This window comes from Sceloporus occidentalis, unplaced genomic scaffold (assembly GCF_023333645.1).
Source record: "Sceloporus occidentalis isolate IW3139 unplaced genomic scaffold, rSceOcc1.0.p SCAF_2, whole genome shotgun sequence".
Classification (NCBI taxonomy): domain Eukaryota; kingdom Metazoa; phylum Chordata; class Lepidosauria; order Squamata; family Phrynosomatidae; genus Sceloporus; species Sceloporus occidentalis.
Genome location: NW_028316982.1, coordinates 95,430,457 through 95,450,573, shown reverse-complemented (window position 1 = coordinate 95,450,573; position 20,117 = coordinate 95,430,457). Strand labels below are relative to the sequence as shown.

At 38.6% G+C, this 20,117-nt stretch overlaps 1 protein-coding gene across 2 annotated transcripts in view; it reads right to left on the bottom strand.

Moving 5' to 3' along the window:
• LOC149318733 (cGMP-dependent protein kinase 1) overlaps positions 1–20,117 on the bottom strand; it is a 799,226-nt gene that overhangs the window by 105,867 nt on the left and 673,242 nt on the right. The gene's annotated exons all lie outside the window — the stretch shown is intronic.

Below are 20,117 nucleotides of genomic sequence, written 5' to 3'. Positions count from 1 at the left end.
TCTGATATATTCTTGGTTACAAAAAGAATACACGGATTATTTAATGTTTGGGGAGGGTGGCTGGTAGACTTTCCGTGTCACCCTGCCTAGTAGTAGGGATGGCTTTAGTAATTAAATGGGAAATGCAAATTATTTTATGTTGTATTATGTTACATTGTTGTTTTACTGAGATCCTTACAAAGTATTGTTACAACACTTTTCAGTGCTGCTGCCCATCAATCCATCAAAGGTTTTATCTATGGGCTACTTTTGACCAGGTTAATTATACTTTTGCTATTCTGTGCTTTCAAGTTGTTTCTGACTTATGGCGACTCTAAGAGAACTACTTATCATGCGGTTTCTTGGCAAGATTTGTTCAGAGGAGGTTTGCCATGGCCTTCCTCTGTGGCTGAGAGCATGAGACTTGCCCAAGGTCACCCAATGGGTTTCATGGTCGAGTGGGGAACCCTAGTCTCCATAGTTGTAGTCCACCACTCACACCACTGTGCCACACTGACACATAGTTATATTTTAGACCCATTCCAAAAAATGGAACATGTTAATCTCGAGTGATTTAAGGCCCATTCTTTTCAGTTGGAATAAACTGTGATTAATTATTCTGAGTACAGCAAACTGATGCCAATTAGCTCTGCTCAGTAATGGATTTGGCTAAAGTGTCCTACAAGTCTCAATCCTCTTCCTTCCCAATGGCAAATGACAATGATGGGATTATTTGAGAGATAATGACAAGGTAATGACTCACAAAATGTGGTAGTGATTTCCACCTCAGTCTTATGTTTGACAGCTGTGTGCTATCCCACTTCACCAAATAGGCCTCCTGCCAAAACTAACTGACATCAATGGTTATAGTTCACATGCATGCTGTTTCAGAGAGGAGTAGGAGTGGTTCTCAATGGAATATAACCTTATTTGCCAGAATATTCATGTCACTGGAAATTGGTGTGTGTGTTTCCTATTTTAAAGAGAAACAGATGGATTTGTTGGCATGACCTCTACGGCACAGAATTTTGACAGGACATTAGATTTAGAATCTGTTTTCTGAGGATGGAAGGGCTCTGCTCACATTTCCACCTCCTTGCACAGTACAACTCACCAGATTGATCAAATTTACCAATTCTCGGTATAATTTGTGTTTTAACATTGGCGGTGGTGTGCATCCAAGTAATTTATGACTTATGAAGACTCTAAGGGTCATTTCATAGGGTTTTTCTTGGCAAGTTTTTTTCAGAAGGGGTTTGCCATTGCCATTAGTATAATTTAATTATTTTTAAACTTTTGAAATCAATGTTTTACTCCTTTTTTTAAAAAAAAAATTGTAAGCTGTCTTGAATCCCATTTTGGGAGAAATGTATGATAGAAATGACTTAAATAACCAAATAAAACTTTTCATGGCAATGGAGGGGCTAACATTTGGAGCAAGATGCAGGGAAGGGAACTGACTTTCTACTTCACTGGCCTCTTGGTCAAACCCAGGAGAAGCTACCTGGAAAATCTCTGTTAACAACAGAACTGTAAGAGATGCTTAAAGAATTGGCAACCAAGGTAGAGGTCATTGGCTAAAAGTATATTTTAAAAGTCAGTTGTATATGTCATGAATGAAGGGTCTTGTTGATCAGCACCATATGGAAGAGGAGAAACAAGGAATGAAGGAAGTAGTAAAAAAGGCAGAAATTGATGTAATATTCAAGATGTTGGATTATATAATTTATGGCACCATATGGTGTGTTTCCGAGGCATTTTTTTATTAATTGTCACTGAAGCCTTGCTGAGAGTACTTCTTCAATTTAGCTCCTGTTTAAGAAAGTGAAGCTGTGGTCTTCTGCTATTCACAATCTGTGCCGAGCAGGTGGCTATGCTGAACTGACAATATTAATTCTTTTTATCCACCGAGGCAGATTCAGATTATAAAGTAGACAGAAGAAAATCATGTCAGTGGTATGTAATTCATAGCAATCAGCCAGGCTTTAAGATCAGATGCTTCTGAAATGTCTCCTTTATCATGATTTAGTCATGCACTTCTGTCTGATTTCTTTTAGCAGCTCTACACTGTCAGATTCCCTTTCTTTCCCCATTTGCTGAGATGTACCATAGATGCTCTGGTGCCAAGTCATATTTATCCTTGCTTTACATGCATTACTGGAGTTGTGACCAAAACAATTTCGCTAACTTCCTCCCTCCAGCCAGTCATTTACTCCCTCATCTGTGTCCATGCATTTGTGAAACTGAACACAACATAAATTCTAGAGAAATCTGAGAATATTTTTTTTCCTTTTTAGTCATTATAACCAAAGTTGTGATGTCCCAAATAATTTAAGTAATTCTTCTGTTTTTCTTTTTTCTCAGTAGGATACCCTTCCTTGTATTTAACTTTTTTGTCCACAGATTTCAAAGCAAAAGATTTGATATGAAAAGTTTTGCTGGCATTGTATTTGAAGCTGAATATCACAGAGATAGTTCATGTGTTTTCCTTATAATATTATTTCAGCTAGTTTGAAAGGCAAAAATTGTGTTTCAGGATTTGGGGAGAAATACACATTTAGAAAAGTGCCCTATTACTAGGATGTTTTTAGCTATGCAGATAATTCCTGTATTCTGAAAGAAAGAAAATGTCTGTACTATAATGATAAATTGAAATTATGCCCTAATTCTGTCTTAATATATACATAGCGCCTTTGGTTTGTAACAGTTCTGGATCTTCCTGTTCATTCAGCACTTTCCTGTGGTCTCTTGTACTCTAGCATGAACAAAAACATATCCAAGGAAAAGTTATGCAGCTAGAAGCCGATTTAATTATCACCAAGTCTTGTTAAATCCCCTAAAACAAACAAGTACGTCTGGACCCATGAGGGGAAGGAGAGAACCTTAATTCTCATATCTCCATAACTTCTGCATAAAGCAGCATGGTTTTAAATAACATTCTGAGCTATAACAATTTTTATTAGTTGTTATTACTGTATGGTTATGAATACTTAATTCACCTCTTGAATTGTGATCTGGCATGATAAACCTACTATTTGTACAGCAACAAATGGGCTACAAAGAATACTTCCTAGATGCAAGATGCAAAAAATAAAAATAAAAATCCTTATCTGCTGATTATCACCCTAGATTATTCCGAATGGTGTGGGTCCTATGATACTAAAATCATAGAATCAGACTGCATCCAAAATTATATTTCCAAAAGTTTTAAAATTAGGTTTTAATGAAATTCACGGGAAGCAGTTACTTCTGAATATTTAATATTATCAGCATTTCTACCTTCATAAAGAATGCTGACTACCTCCTCTTATAAATAAAAATAAAGATTTTATTTTGTGAAGGAAAAAAAGGTTATTTTTGAAGAAAGGTGCTATTTTTGAAAGTATTTAAGCCTTTTTTTCAAATAGTGAGTCTCTTCTCCACCAGACAGTATGCTTCTAGTTGAAGAATATTTCAATTTATTTATTTATTTATTTATTTCGGGGGGAAATGGATGACAGGGTCCCCACAAAAGCATGTCGCTGTATAAATGGTTTAATCAGTGTGATCTTATTTATTTATTTAATCATATTGAGTTCATGTGGAAAGACAAGTTAAAATAAATATAGGATGAATCCATACTCTGCCTCATATGTGTAGAAGGGTTCTTTCTCTCTAATGAAGACTTCTGATCCATTGGAGCTTTTTCACTGGTAGAACAGGAGAAGAGAGCATCTTTGCCAATTCCCTCTCCCACTGCAATTCCCAATGGCTTTAAAAACTTTGCTCTGAATATTGGGGGAATCATCCAATATCATGGGAGGTGGCTCAGTGGTGTCACTATGTCTGGTGTCACCCCACAGTGGAAACTCATGCTGTCAACCCCAGGCTATCTAACACAAGCCCTGACACTCACTTCACCACCAGGCTACACCTGTTGTGATGGAAGTAGGGTGCCCCTTCCCACCAGTGGTCCCTGGTGGGGATGGATTGCTGTGATCATTCAGCACTCCCTTCCAAGTCTGGCAGGGCTGCTGGTCGAGTGGGAAAGGAGGCGACTCTCTTTCTCACTTGGCTATCACCCCTGCCAGGCCTGGACGGAGCTGCCAAGTGGCAGCAACATCCCACCCCACCCTACCAGTGGCTGTAGCCTATGGACAGCAGAGGTGTCCTGGGTGAAGTAGGGTGGAGGTCAGGGGATCTTAGGATGGATGAAAGTCACAATCTCACCAGGTGTTCACGGCCTTTGAGATGTCACCTGGTGTGGTCTGAACCTCTCACAGACCCTTAGTGATGCCCTTGAGGTGGCTGAAGGCTACAGAGTTAAGGTGGAATCCATTGAGATTTCATTTTCTCTCAGTAGCTGGAGACTCCAGAGCAGAATTCAGTTTAGGAAGTGGCCCTACAGGAGGCTGTGGAAGCCTAGAAACAACACAGAGTTGTATCCAGTGTAGTTTTGCATTAGAAGAAAGTGCTTCTGCAACTTATCTGATTTTCAGCTAGGTAAAAATGTATTGTATTTTCAAGGACTGCAGCCAATCATGTCATCTCCCTTACTGTTCAGAAAGAGCTCTCCTCTCTAAGGAACAGTATTTTATTGTATTTTATTTGGAGGGGGGAAATGATCTACAATGAAGCAGCAAGAAATTGTTAAGTGGAAGTTGCTTCTTCTAGGAAAAAAGCCCAGAAACAAGTACCTATATTCAAACTCAAATTGTTAAGTTCGACCCTAGATCATTTTCTTCCAGTCTTCTTCGTTTGATTGTTTGAAACACCTACTAATTCAGCTCACACGTAAAAAAAAAAAAATCATTGTTTCTTTTGAAAAATTGATACTCACCACTTCAAAATTGCCCATTCTTGATCAAGCTCAAGCAGAGTGAAATGCAGGGCATAATGTAACCTCCAACTAGTACTAAGGTCATACTATTCATAGCTTGTCTAACTGCAATGTCTGGGTCTGTAAAACATATTTCTACCTCTGGTATCACTGTGGATTCAAATTACAAGATATATTGTCAAAGCCTAAAGAAGAAAATAGGATCTGTATATCTGCTTAAAGCAAGCTTATTATTATTTAGGTGAAAGAGTGCTTTAGCAATAACAGTCATAAATACATCCAATCCAACCTGATATATTAATTTCCAAGGTAGTAAAACATGACTATGTTAGCCTGATCTTGCCAAAGGAACTGACTTTTATGCATCATTTGTAACTGGTTGCAAGCATTTGGAGACTGAGGAAAGAAACACTTGGTTTGCTTTACTGTAAAATTACTACTAAAATTTACTGAGGTACTATATAAATTAGCACCTCTAACAGTGCCAAAAGCAAAAACATATATTATTTTGTCTGAAATTGGCGTTTAAAAAATAAGGTATAGAATGATTTTTTAAAAACCAGCTTTCCTCTTAAAAGTGTCATAAATATTTCATGCAAAGAGCTCTGCTGTGTCGTCTTAAAAATCCCATCCAAGTGAGTGAGCAGACCTGAAAAGAAATTAACTAGTTTCTAGCTCCAGTGAGGGGTGACATTCATTCAACCTACAGAATATTATGCTGCTGGGTGTATGATCCAAGTATTAACAGAGCAATTGGGGCTGTCATCCACCATATTCCCAGAAGGAAATAGATGGATGATCTTTTCTCTATTTTACAAAGACAATACCTTGTTGCTGAATATTAACCCTTTATATGTGTAATCTTAAAATCAAATAACAGGTTCCTGAAAGTGTGACTTCTCATCTTTCTTTCTTTTCTTCTTTCTTTCCTAAGTACTCATCTATGCATGAGTTAAAGAGGCCTTAATTTTACCCACCCAGTGTTTTTTTTCCATCCAATCCACCTATGTTTGCACTGACCCAGAAGGTCTTCCACTCCCAGGCTTTGTGGGTGTTTTAGCAGTCCCCCACGCCCTTAATTTACCTGGGTGCATTCGAAATGCATGTGAACAACAAAGATTCAACCCACATTCTACCGGGATTAGATCTTCTGAGGGGCACAAATAATTCAATATGGAAGATGCAAACCTTGAAAATAAAAAGGTAACTAGTTGCAAGTTATATCCAAGGCAGCTCCATTATTTTCAAGATTTACATCTACCACATTGAACTATTTGTGTCCTTCAGAAGAACAGAATGAGTAATGAGGACTAATGTAAGCCACATTTCAAAAATAATGCAATGACAAAGGCATGGGCAGTGCAAAAAGTAACACAATAGGTTTAAGTTCCCAGCTTCACAAACACTGCATCTCAGGAAGTCTACAAAAGCTCATGCTGTCAATTTCATTCTTTTAGTTAGTCTCAAGGTGCCACAAGATCTCTCTACATACTGATTCTACAGACCAACATGGCTATATCTTTGAATTCTACCACTGCAACAAGTAATTATATATATAGTTCAACATCCCTCCAGAGCATTAAATGTTTTTGTGTGTGTATGAATGAACATTTCAAACTCTAGAGGGATGGGTTCAATTAGTTCTTTGGGAAGTTAACAGAAAATGTAAAACTATCTATGCGAGAACTGAGGACAATACACAGCTATCTTCTTAGCACATATTCTAAAAACGGATCTGCCACATACACACAATGTTAAGATGGTATGGGTGATCAGAGGCTTAATCTTGATTACAAGATGTCAACATTTTCATTGAGGAAATTAGAATTGTTGCTTGAACCTATAATAGCTGATTGATCTGTTATTCCACAGCATGTGCAATGTTCTTTAAAAATAGAAATGAATAATCTCTTTAACATAAAGTCGAAGGCTTTCATGGCTGGCATCCATAGTTTTTTGCGGGTTTTTCGGGCTATGTGGCCATGTTCTAGCAGAGTTTCTTTCTGACGTTTCGCCAGCATCTGTGGCTGGCATCTTCAGAGAATGATTCTCTGAAGATGCCAGCCACAGATGCTGGCGAAACGTCAGAAAGAAACTGCTAGAACATGACCACATAGCCTGAAAAACCCACAAAAAAACTAATCTCTTTAACATCCGAACAATGTGTCTTTTTCCTCCTTTCAGCCTTATTATGCAAAATACTGCATATGAATATGATGACAATATATGGAGCAATCATACATTAAGATCCATAGCATATTTACGCATAGAGAGGTCCCACTTGATTTATCAGGATTACCCCTAATAATTGAGTTAAGGCTTGCTGTACAGTTGTTAATAATATCTCACTATTATTCATTACTAAATTTTGTTTCAGCTATTTGTACACAAAGGATAAAGTGCTTAAAACACAAATAGTATTATATTTGGCAGATATGGATCATTTAAATAAATACCCAATTACAGAAGCATTTTCCTAAGGATATAAAATGTATTTGCATTGCTGTTAATTTGTTTGAAGTGTATTATCTCCTAAGTGTGTATTTACTGGTTACAGGAGGAGCTAGAAAAGGTAGACGCTGCATTACACATGTCTATAAGTTAGATGTGGGAAATATTTTGAATATATTCTACAAAATGGTTGAAAAATGTGTTTCTTAGGTATTGAGAAACCCTGATGAGAAGAATCCAGGACTGATGAAAATATTCATAGTTCTAGATTTATTCTATACAAAATTCATGTGCATTTTCTGCCCAAGAAACAACTTTTTCTGTGCAGAAAATGATTGTTGGAAAAATACCACATGCAAATTTTGAAAAAGTAAACCGACTTCAAAAATACACTGTTTTCACAAGGGAAAGAAAAATCACTTGTGGTTTCCTTTGAGAAGATAATTAGTAAAGAACTGCATCCCTGTTATAAGTTCAGTATCCAATCAGCACTTGTCCATATAAATGTAATTACATTGGAGATCTAAATCTCTCAAGTAACTAGTCATGTAAATTGCACATTCTTCTTCAAATTCAAAAAGAGCAGCTGGCCATGTGTCAGCTGGTTGTCCTGCATTCTTTGGCATGATGACTTTTGCTTTAAAACTGGAAACCTAATTTTTGTTGGCTACTTCAGTGAGTTGAAATGGTTCTTCCTACTAAGCCGACTCTTGAGTGAGTTTGTTGAAAAATGTGTTGGAAAGTCCTAGGCAAGATGTCCCAGGGACCAATGGACATTAAAACCGTCTCTCCATGGATTGAGAGGGATATCTCTCTGGTATAGTTGCTCCATCAATGCTACTTTGCCAATTGTGAGTGAAACACTGAGAGATAGTAGATGTTTCTTATAGGGAGATCCGCATATCCTCCAGTTGTCTTAATGTGGCAAGGGCAGCCCTGGTTAATACTCTGCTGTCTTACTTTTTCAGTTGCTTTTAAAATATCCCAGTGTCTATCCTCCTCCCACTTACCTCTTTGTATTCACCTTACTTCAACTACTGCAAACTGAGTTTTAAGTACAAAAGCAGTTTGCATTCAGTTTATTCAGTAAAGGGCAGAGGAAGATGTGGACTCTTGCCCTTCACAGTTAGCAAACTGACTGAACAAACTGGCAAAAAGAGCCAGCTTCAGGATGGCGTGGGAGCATGATGTTTGCACGCCACACACCCCAACTCCGCCCCCAAGCTGGCATCATGCTGCCCGTCCAATCAGATGGTAGGCAGCATTGCAACATTCCTGCAATGCAGCAATGAGACATCGCACATTGCAGATACATGGAAGATACTGGGGTGGCAAATGGGGCGGCTTTTTTCTGTCCCAAAAAGGAGTGGCATTTTGCCACTTCTTTTTTGGGCTGGAAAAATGCCAGATTGGGGCTGCAACATGCAACTGACATGCCCCCAATACGGTACTCAAAGGGATGGCCAGAAGCCTTTCTTTCGGGGCATTCTGCTTCGCCCCAAAGACAAAAGCAGATTTCTACAGCTCCTCCTGGCTTGTTTGTTTTTCTTCATTAATTACTTTTTCCGTCTTGATCACACTCTGAAGTTTCTTGGCCACATGTGTTTTTATCTGTGAAATGTTGGAGGGTATGGATCAGCAGAAGTATTTGTTGAAACACATCCAAAGCTCTATCTTTGCTTACATACAGTGACTGAACAGTGGGAAAACTATGCCAGACTGGGAAGAAAAAGAAACACAAGGGAAACTCTCCTCTAACAGAAAAAGAAAAGTGGGGGAGAAGTCTTCCTTCCTTGTTTTTGCCCCTCCATATTATATAATAAGTTACAGGGGAAGACAATGGTAGACCCCCTCTGAACAAGTCTTGCCAAGAAAACCCCATCATATCATAGGGTGACCATAAGTTGGAACTGATTTGAAGACACACAACAACAGCGATAACAACAAGTGAGTGTGACTAGCTGCAGAAAGCAAGCGAGAGGAACAGGAGCCACCAGTTATAGTGTGGAAAAAGAAAAAACTAAGGGCTGTTCTGAGAAGGAAAGCTAGAAAACACAGGCTAATAAATAGCAATATATTAGTTGTGAACATTGGTAGAAAGGTTGAGTAATCAGTTGATTGAAGTCATTGTTTGTTTATTTGCTTGTCTGAATATATAGATAAATTTAAAAAAGGAAGAGAATGTCACATTCCCAAGGCCTTAATCTGTCTCAGTATCAATCTCTCCCCTTAGAGGCACCATTTTAATAGCTTGCAGACAGAAGAGGAAAGCCTAATCAACATGAATGAAATGCTAGGCCAAGAGGCATGAAAAATATTCAGCTCAACCATTAATCGAGTTGGCGGATTCATGAGTTGATAAAATTGATTATATAGACAAAATACAAATCTGCTTTGAGATTCAGCAATCAAGGACATGTTTACTCAGATATACATCCCACTAAATTCAGTGAAATTAGTGATTTAAATTTTGGAGCTTCAAATTACTAGATCATGACAACGACAATGACATTGATAATAAAACAAGGAGTTCAGCAGCTTCTTCCAAAAGAAGACTGTAATACCTGTAGGCATGAGAATTATTACCACCACTGTGCAACTCAAATGTTGAGTTCCTACACTAATTCTATTTAAGGCATAACAGTTATTCTTCCAATTTGTCATGCTTATTTTTTCAAAATATCATTTCTTGTATTTCACACTTTTCTAGAAATCTGTAGATTTCACTGTACCCAGTCTACTCATACAGTATTTACACTGAGTGTTTAAAGTTTCATTCCTATTCCAAAGCATCAACTAAAGCCTGGTGTCTTTCTGAGAATGAAAGGACAGGACCAATTAATTTCATTCCAAAGTAGGAAGTAAGATCTGCATAATGATTAATTAAGCACATTCATCTCCCATACACTACAGATTAATTTTTCAAAGTTTTGGAGTTTTAAGATGGCCATCTTTTTATTTCATTCAGACTTCATGCACATTTCCAAACTGATCATATATAAAGCAAATAAATTCTCTAGGTCGCTAGCATCATGTAACAAATGGAGAAAGAAAGGACAGAAGAAAATGAAACTAACTCCAGAAGTGTCAGCTCTTCAAAGAATGATACACAGAAACTGTGTGCGCAATGCTTTGAGGAACAAACCAGATATGACTTTCAATGAATCATCACTGACATGTATTTTTGTCTTTTCTTCATTTTGTTGTACTGTAGCCCCTAGCCATGCACTTATACAGCCAAATCAAGTTCTTCTTCTGTGTATATATCCTTAAAGCTCTGGAAGCCACATATGATCCCTCCAAGGCCTTTTTTCAAGCATCAGCCTCCTTCTAGCATTTATATAATGATGATTTGTGCTGGAAGAGAGGTCTGTGGATACCATTGAGTGCCAAAAAGACAAATAAACAAGATCAAAGCAAGTCTGAACTCTCCCTAGATTTGCATCTTTCTGAGTCCTATTAAATTATATTACACTTGCATGGCTATATAAATATGCTTTATACCTGAGGCCTTAATATCACTCTGTACTGCATCTGAAGAAGTGGATTTACATCAACAGAAGATTTATTCATGCTAGAACAAAAACCAATTAGTCTTAAAGGTGTTGCCACATTACTTTTCTCTCCTTCCATTTTTTTTAATGTTTCAAGAGACTAACACAGCTACTTCTTTGTAAACTGGAACTGTCATACTTTGGACTTAAAGAAGACACAAATGCTTTGTAATGCAAAAAGAATAGGAAAGGAGGAAATCCACACTACACTCAATCAAGGAAGCCATGGCCTTGAGTGTGCAAGACCTGAACAGGGCTGAAGATAGCAGGGTGAGGTGGAGGACTCTCATTCACAAGGTGACCATATGTCAAGTCAACTAGACAGTAAGTAACAACAACATATGATGATATCTGTATCCCAATCTATATAAAATGTTCTCAGGGTAGCTTACAAATGATATTAAAATAATTATTTTTTTATAAACTAAACTAAAATATTATAAATAATTAACTAATTAAAACCCATTAAAAAGATTAAAACAGTTTTAAATTGTGCAAAATGAGGCAGAAATCCAGATTAAAATAGGATATAATCAAGATGAAATGAAGGGTTGCCTAGGAATGTGGACATTTTCAAGTCAATGGGAAGCAGCAGCAAACATCAGGCTGAGTTGCATTAATAGAGGAATTATGAGTACAGGGTACTTCCCCATTCTACTTGTCAATTGTAGGCCCCTTTTTATAATAGTTTGTGGAGGACTGATAGTTATAGGGATGCTTCAGGTATCTGATCTTTTTGAACTTTTATGTGAACACATCAACACTTCCCAAATTAATGTGGTAATAAGAAACTCAGCCATTCTCCAGATTTTGCACTTGTGTCAAATTTAACATCTCAAAAGAGCACCAAAAGGCATTTAGATATGTGTACCTAGAGAGTGCATTTTGGAAAGCACATTTGCAAATGGCCTTTTTTTTGGTAAGAAAGGACTTTTAAGAATATGCAAATATGTATTCAATATATAGTTTCATGCAGATTAAAAAATCAGATTAATGCACAAATGGAACAGTATTGATAATGGATACATATATAACCAATATAGACTAGACATTGAAAAACATGTCTATCATTTAAATAGTTTTACTTCTAGAAATCCATAGAATCTGGAGAAAAGTTCAGAAAGAAGAGCTTTGGTTTTTGTTTCTAAAACTGATTCTGCTCCTCTGGGAGAGGATACGCTTACTGCACTAAGGCTATTGTGTTACAGTCTCTCGGTGTAGATATAAAAATGTATTAACATTTGTACAAATACTGAAATGCACTTTCACCTCTGGGAGTTAAAGAACAAATGAAAACTCTCGCTATCCAGCTTCTCAAACTGACATCTAAAAATAACAAAATTCAGAAGCCTGCTATTTGCAGGCTTCCATGTTGCTTATCAGCAGACCCCATTTGGTGCTTTTCTGTACCTTCTAGTGATTTTTTTCCCTGTCTCCTGCTGAATTACTTAATTGGTGTCATGGTCACAGGGGTCATGACCACTTTGTGGAAAATGATAGTTAATTAAAGGGAAATCTAGCATTTAAGGCAAATTCCTCTGGTGCTCATGGTTTATTGATCAGTTTTGGTTCATACTCTGGAAACAGTGTCAGAGGGCTGTTCATTCATTATTCTCTTACACAACACTTTCTACAGACAGAAAGATCCTAGCCCGAATGCCATAAGTTTGGTAATGAAGCAGCTAGCATTTATCTTGCAAAGCAGTTTCTGAAGTTCTGTATAACAGCAATAGTGCTATTCATAGCTGCCAGATTTTATGCATTTTCCCAAATTATATTTAATACATGTTGTTGTTGCTATGCACCTTTAATTGGTTTCTGACTTATCCTGACCCTAAGGTGAACCCGTCATAGGATATTTTTGGCCAGATTTGCTCACTGGGAGTTTGCCTGTGCCTTCCTCTGAGGATGACTTACCTTTGGTCATAAAGTGAGTTCCCATGGATGAGTGGGGATTCAAGCCACAGTCTCCAGAGTCCTAGTCCAATGCTCACATCATTATACCACACTGATTTTAATACATAAAATTATCTTTAAAACTGGGGGTTTGACTTAACAAAGTAAACAAAACTTGAAAAACAATTTTACTGATCAGATATTTGATCCATCTAATCCAATATGCAGAATATAATGGCAAATAACTTAAATGTCTCCAAAAGCACAACTGATTGATCTAGTTCTTATCTTCTTCTTCTTGGCTTTACTTCGCGAACGAAGATTCAGGAAGGACTCATCCGTGCTTTCTACAAGCGCGTTGATGACGTTGGATGTATCCTTTGAGCCTGTGCAATGGATTTTTCTGGTGGGGCGCAGCGTGCACAGAACTGGCCTCACCCTTTAAACCAGAGGTTCGACTGCTGAGGCCTTGACAAGCATGGACAGTGGCAGCGAGGTCCTTGGGTCGTAGGTTTGATTAGAGTGTCCTTCTCTTAGATGGTTGACCTTACAGGGTTAGACGAGCAGCATCTGCCCGGGTTTGGGATTAGAGTTTTCCTTCTCCTAGGATGGTTGCCATAAGGCTAGAGAGCCCATCCTGCCCTTTGGTGCTCTTGGTCAGACCCTTCGGTTGTGACCTGTCTGGCATGGGAGGCCCTGCCACTGGCTATTATACCACCGCCAGCATAGCTCACAACTTCATTAGGGTAAGCAAGCCTCTCCCCCACACAGTCAGAGCATAGCTGGAGGGGAATAGGAGGCCAGAAGATGACAGTTAAGGAGGGAGGAGCCTCTTTCTTCAGTTCCTATAGTCCAACAGTAAAATCACAGAACCCAAGTTCAAATTTGTTCAACATCATATGAACAATACAGTATTAGAGATATGTGTTTTAAACAATGGCAGGCACTGATCCAGGAGCTAGCATGGTTTGAATATTGGACTAGGACACTAAGATACTAGGGTTCAGATCTCTGCTAAGCCATGGAGTAACACAGGGTTACCTTGAGCAGATCACACTTTCAGGCAAACGTAAAGGCAATGGTAAATCTGTTTTGATTAAATCATACCCACAAAACCCTACAATAGGGTTGTCATTTAGAGCTGATTTGAAAGCACAAAATACAATAAGCACCGAGCCAGGACTGCTTATCATATAACTAAGGGTACACCTATGCTGTAGAAATTTTGCAGTTTGACACCACTTCAAGTGCCGTAGCTCCATCCTATGGAATCCTAGGATTTGGAAATGAGGTCCATTACTTCCTGTCTACTTTCCAGAAGTTGTTGAAAATCTTCCTTTGGTGGGTAATTTTTATTTATTTACTGTGTTAATTCATTCATATTTGTACTGGTGTGCCTTGTGTGCAAAAGGTGCTTTGCTGCTACTTTTTGTATTTTATGTTATAGATAGAGGATGCTTTTAAATGAAATGTTCAGTATGAACTGCCTACTGTTCGAAGAATAGACAGGATATGTTTTCAAACAAATAAATAAATAGCCATTTTCAGTTGTGTGGAGCGAGTATCCATAGAGGAATTACAGAGTGATGTTTCCTGGCCTTACCCACTCCACCCCTTCCTATTCTGAATGGGTGAGTCTGATGGATGACTATAACAATGTTCACCTGAGTGCAGTTACAGCCTTTGCATGATCAGGAACTATGCATGATCATATCCCGTAATCATGGGAATGGTTGTTATTGTAGTTATCTACAACAACCCATAAGGCCTTCTCATTTATTGTAGGAAGGTCAGAGATATTTGGGGGGGGGGGCTGGTATATATAGGGCAGCACAGCCAAGTACAAAGTATTATTGTTAGCTGCCTTTGGGTGACTCTGATTCATGGTGACCTCGTGAATAAGACACTTCCATAGCCCTGTCCAAACCTGCTCTGCTCAGGTACCGGAGGTCTCCTTGTTCGTGCCTATCAATCTAGTATGCAGTCTTCCTACAGCTCTCCAAATTTCCTAGCATTATTGTCCTTTCTAGTAAGCCATGCCTTCTTATGATGTGTCTGAAGTATGACAGCCTCAGTTTAGTCATCTTGACTTCCAGGGAGAGTTCAGGCTTGATCTGTTCTAGGACTCATTTGCTTGTCGTTATTGGCATCCATGCTTAGCGCTCTTGTCCAGCACCACATCTTGAATGAGTTGATTTTCTTTCTATCAGCCTTCTTCACTGTCCAGCTCTTACATCCAGACATGGTGACGGGAAATACAACATCTTGTAAATACATGAATATGGCATTTGTAATGTGCAAATGTGCTTGTATTGTCACTTCTGGCTTTCAAATTGCTTTAAAAGGTCAAATTAAGTAATATTGATACTAAGGTATTAACACAAATTATTCATACATTCTATTAAGCATGATTCTTTTAGCCACTTACTTGTGCAAACTGCTCTCTTTCAGTAGATAAAATTATTCAGTGGTAAAATTAGCAATGTTAACTAGGTAAAAGAACTCTGGGAGAATCAACCAGAGTACTCTATATGAAATCCAGATGCTTAGAGAATAAATGTTATATCCCTGATATATTCCTTGGAAGAGAAGATTTGCTTAAAATGTATTGGGACTTACTTCTGATCTTCTATCAGATGACTTTGTCATGATGGAGCTGTGTTAAAAACCAAGCTGTAGCATGTTATCTTGTGCTAATGAACTAAATCCAATTGTTCCAAGTAGAGTAAAACCATCAGAATAAAAAATATTTACATAAGTGTCAACTTATTCAGCTGATTCAGCCTTTGATTCAATGGTCAGTGATTTCTTTGGGACAAGGAGAACAAATTTGTATCATAAAAGGCAACACAGTCTATATGCTATTTAGTAAAACAATTTGAGAAAGCCAGCATGGCGTAGTGGTTTGAGTGTTGAACAATGACTCTGGAGACTAGGGTTCAATTCCCTGCTTGGCTATGAAACCTGCTGGTGACCTTGGGCAAGTTACATGCTCTCAACCTCAGGGGAAGTCAATGATAAACCTCCTCTGAATATATCTTGCCAAGAAAACCCCATGATAGGTTTGCCTTAGGGTCCCCATGAGTCAGAAACAATTTGAAAGAACACACCACCATCACGAAAACAATTTGAAATTATGGTTTTGAAAAATGTTGACACAAATTTATATCCTACATTTTTCACATTAAAGAGACACTGTTATATAGTGGGGGGTTTTTGGCATATGAAGGGCTTAGCAAACTGTAATGTTAACTTATAAACATGTGCAGAAAAACACAGGGCTTTTAAAAATCTACCCTTAGAAAACAGAGGAAATCTCATACCTGTAAACAATGATTGTAAGTATTTCTTTTTGCAGCTGCTGGCTGCATTTAAAGAACCCAGCTACAGAGTATTGATGTCACCCTTTGCTCTGGGTAAACACTTTTCAACTGAAAAGTCACTTGAAAACTGTGGGAAGACATTTCTAAGGCAACCTTTGAAGAGGGCGAATACATGAAACATGGCCCAAAGCTTACAGGAATTCAGAAAAGCACATGTTGATGCACTGCAACGTGTGTGTGTGTGTGTAAAGATATGCAAGCCAGTTCAAGGATACAGCAATACAGTTGATTTTTCTCATGCAGCATGAAACCTGTATTAGGATAATCCACAAGTTCCTGTCTCTTCCACCCCGAATACTTACAAACAGGGAAGAGCAGGAGGGGGAGGAAGCCAGGCTTGCTAACTAGGTAGCACTTATAGGAAACAGAAGGGTTTCTATGGCCTCATACAGACAGGCCAAAATAAAGCTACTTCAGGTCACCTTGGAGGTATGCTGTTTAAATGATGCATGCGTACTAAGAGTCCGAAAGCTGCACCAAAACTGTGCTCCAGTCCTTAGGACTGGATCGTGGCTTTGATGTGGCTTCTGGCCTCTTAGGACGCATGCATCATTAAACAGCATACCTCCAAAGTGACCCGAAGCAGCTTTATTTTGGCCTATCTGTGTGGGACCTATGTTTCTCACAGGGCTCAGTCTTCCCACTCCAAAATAGCAAAATTCCATCCGCACTTCACCCTTCATCATCATGCACTACTTTTTGATTTCGTGATGGCTCACTTTGATTATCGTTCACCTTTTGCCATTTTTTTCGTTTGAGAGAAGTGGTAGAAAAAACCCTATCAGGTATTTTTGAGTGCTCACAAAAAGTTAATGTCAAAAAAATAGTTTAGTCACTGCTGCTCTTGCTTTCTTTAGTCTGACGAGAGAAGAGATATAAGAAGAAACAGTGTTTTTGTGGGAGGGGGAAATAACTTGAAGCTGTGTGGGGAAGGTACATTTCTGGGGAAGGAGAGGGAGGAGTATCCGGGGTTGATTTTTTGAAAGGGTTCCTAGCCTCTCTCAGGTTGAGAGTCTTTCCTCACCAGGGTGAAAGACAGCTATGTTCCACTCCACCTCAGTGAAGAAGGACTGAGAGTTGTTCCTTGCCAGGGAGAAGCTCCTTCCTTTGTAGCAAGTCACCTTGATAGCTGCAACAGAGCTGGTCGAGCAGTGGGAAAAAAAGCCTCTCATCCACACCAGCATTTTGAAAGGTCAGCATAGGTAAGAAGCTTTTTGGTTGCTGCTCAGCCAGCTGCTTCCTTGCTGCTACCATGGTGACTGGGTGCAAAGAGAGCAGAGACTGGGAAGCCTCTCGTCCAAAATCTGGCATGAGTGAGAGACTTCCGAGTTGCTGCTCAAATGGCTGTGTGCTCGCTGCTCCCTTTGCACCTGGTCACCCCAGGAGCAGCAACCAAGCATCTGGCCAGCCACCCTTCCTTTTGTTATAAGGCTAGCACAGGCAAGAGGAAGGAGCAGACCTGGTGGTGGTGAGTTAAGCATAGCTGAGATAGATGCCACTGTCTGGCTAGTTTCTGAAGAAACAGTAGAATTATTATTTTAAAAAAAGGCATTGTGGGGAGCTAGAGTTGTTGCCCGAGGGGAAAAGGGAGTGGTAACCCCCCCCCCCCAAAGGTTTGGGGACCACAGCTCTAGCACATAATCTATTTCTTTTGAATTTATTATCATTCATTTGGGCTGCTGACAGATTGCAGAATTAATGCACTTTGACACTGTTTTAACTGTCGTGGCACCATCTTATGGAATCCTGGGATTTGTAGTTTGTTATGATCTCTCTTCAGTGCTCTCTGACAAAAAAAGCTAAATGCCTCATAAAACTACAAATCCCATAATTCCATAGCAATGAGCCATGACAGTTAAAACAGTGCCAAATTGCAGTGCAGATTCAGCCCCAAATTGGTCTGTGTTTCCATAGTCATTGCCTAGACTGTTGTGACTAACTATTGCTGAGGACACATTCTGAATCCCTGAAATACAAAGTCACAAGAACCAGAATAAAGATGGAGAAAGGTCTGAAAGATGTGAAAGTATCATTGATAGATCTGCCAGAAAATATTTCATAAAGAGTTAAAAAAAGATGCTGGAGGAGGCACTTAAAAAAGACTGGCATTTCAAAAATATCTATAAGAGAGACCTCCACCCTAACTATATTAAGCAATGTCACTAGGATCTGCTTGTGCACTGGACAACATATATGAGTCAATCCTTTCTGGATAACTGCCCAGCCTTGGCATTCAGTGATAACTAAATTTGGTTAAAAGATCAAAGGCTCTGACTGGAAGGAAACAAAGCCTTGTTACTGGAGAATCCATGCATTTGCAAATCATGCAAATGAGCTGAATTTCATGTTATTAAATAGCAGGAGAAAATCTCGGATCAAAGGCTGGTTAAGGAAAACAGATGCTCTGTGGATTAACTTGCATAAAAGAAAACAACCAGGTTAAGAACATGGATTCTCCCTCCTTTTTTCATGTTCTAATTTTAGCCAGAATCTTGTGCATTAAAAATTTACAGTGGAGTGAGAAGAGAAAGAGAAACAGTGGAAAGAAAAATTAGAAGCTCTTTGTTTAGACTTTCCTTGTATTAATGTTTTTCTGAACCCTATTAAACATTTAAACAGATTGTTTCTGAGATGTTCTTTTATTTTTAACATGATTCTTTCCTTGGGTTGTGTGATGGGGGAACAAAGATAAGACCAAATATTTAGAAATTATTGCTGTTATATTTATATGAGCAAACATATTGTAGCTACGCAACATAACCTGTGCAGACACTTTATGAGAAAAGTGTACTTCAGGGTCAGAGTACCTGTAGATGGTCACAAGTTGAGACTTTGCCGTCTTAAGTCAAAATGATCAGGGAAAACATTATGGGAGGAAAAAAAAGTCTTTCCACCTGAGATCATGAAAATATAATGCTAGAATAGAAAACACTGGACCGATAGTCTGACCTGGTAAAGAGCAACATGTTATCTTCAGAAGTGAACCCTAATCACTGAGATGATAAGACTAAAAATCAAGGACTGAGATTATTTTGACCATATCACACCAGGTATAAGGAATAAGTAGCATAGTCTCATATTAACACAACTACCACAGGATATTCTGCAGTGTCTGGTGTGTCTTTCACCTCAGCCCTCCATTGCTGGAAACCACAAAACCAAGATAGATGAATAAAACACTAGAAAAAGAAAACACTGCACACATGATTGTGTACATAGTCTAGTCTAGTCTAGAGGTGGGCAAAATCTGATCTACAGGGTGCACGCAGCCCCGAACCTTTCTAAAAAACCCTCTGAATTTTCTCCAAAGTATCTAACCACTGATTTTGAAAAGAAAAATCATCTTGAAAATTGCTCTAAAATCTCCTAAAACTCTCCACACTGCCATGAAAAAATGGAAGTTAAGAGCAATTTGCCCTTCTTTGCACCCCTCAAAACTTCTAAAAATGGCTGATTTTAAAGTGAACACAACTGATTTCAGATCATTCTAGGACATGACTCTGAGGGCTGAAGAGCCAAAAATTGAACCCAACTCCCATAAAAGGTATTTTAACGGATGTTCCAAATGTATGAAAAAGATTTAGGAGCACAGCATGGCTTGCTGACTTCAATGGGGAAAAACTTCCCATTGAGATGAATGGGAAATAAGAATGCTGATTATACTCAAGGCATAGTACTGAAGTCTTCTGTAAGTGTTAATGTTCTTCCCTTAACAAGACCACATTCTCTGGAACTGGATTAATTTCAGTAAGACTCTTTCTGGACTCTTTCTGGAAGAAAGGCCATTTGAGGGCAAAATATGATGATGATGATGATGATGATGATGATGATGATGGTGATGATGATGATGATGATTTTGCGGTGGTAGTAGAGGTCATGGTCTGCTTATACCCTAAATGTACCAGCTTCCATCTGATACTGGAAGCTAAACAGGAACAGGCCTGGTTAACACTTGAATGGGGGCTGTCAAGTAATACCAGTCTGTGGGCTGTATTTCAGAGGCTGGAACTAGCAAAATTACCCCTGACTGTTCCT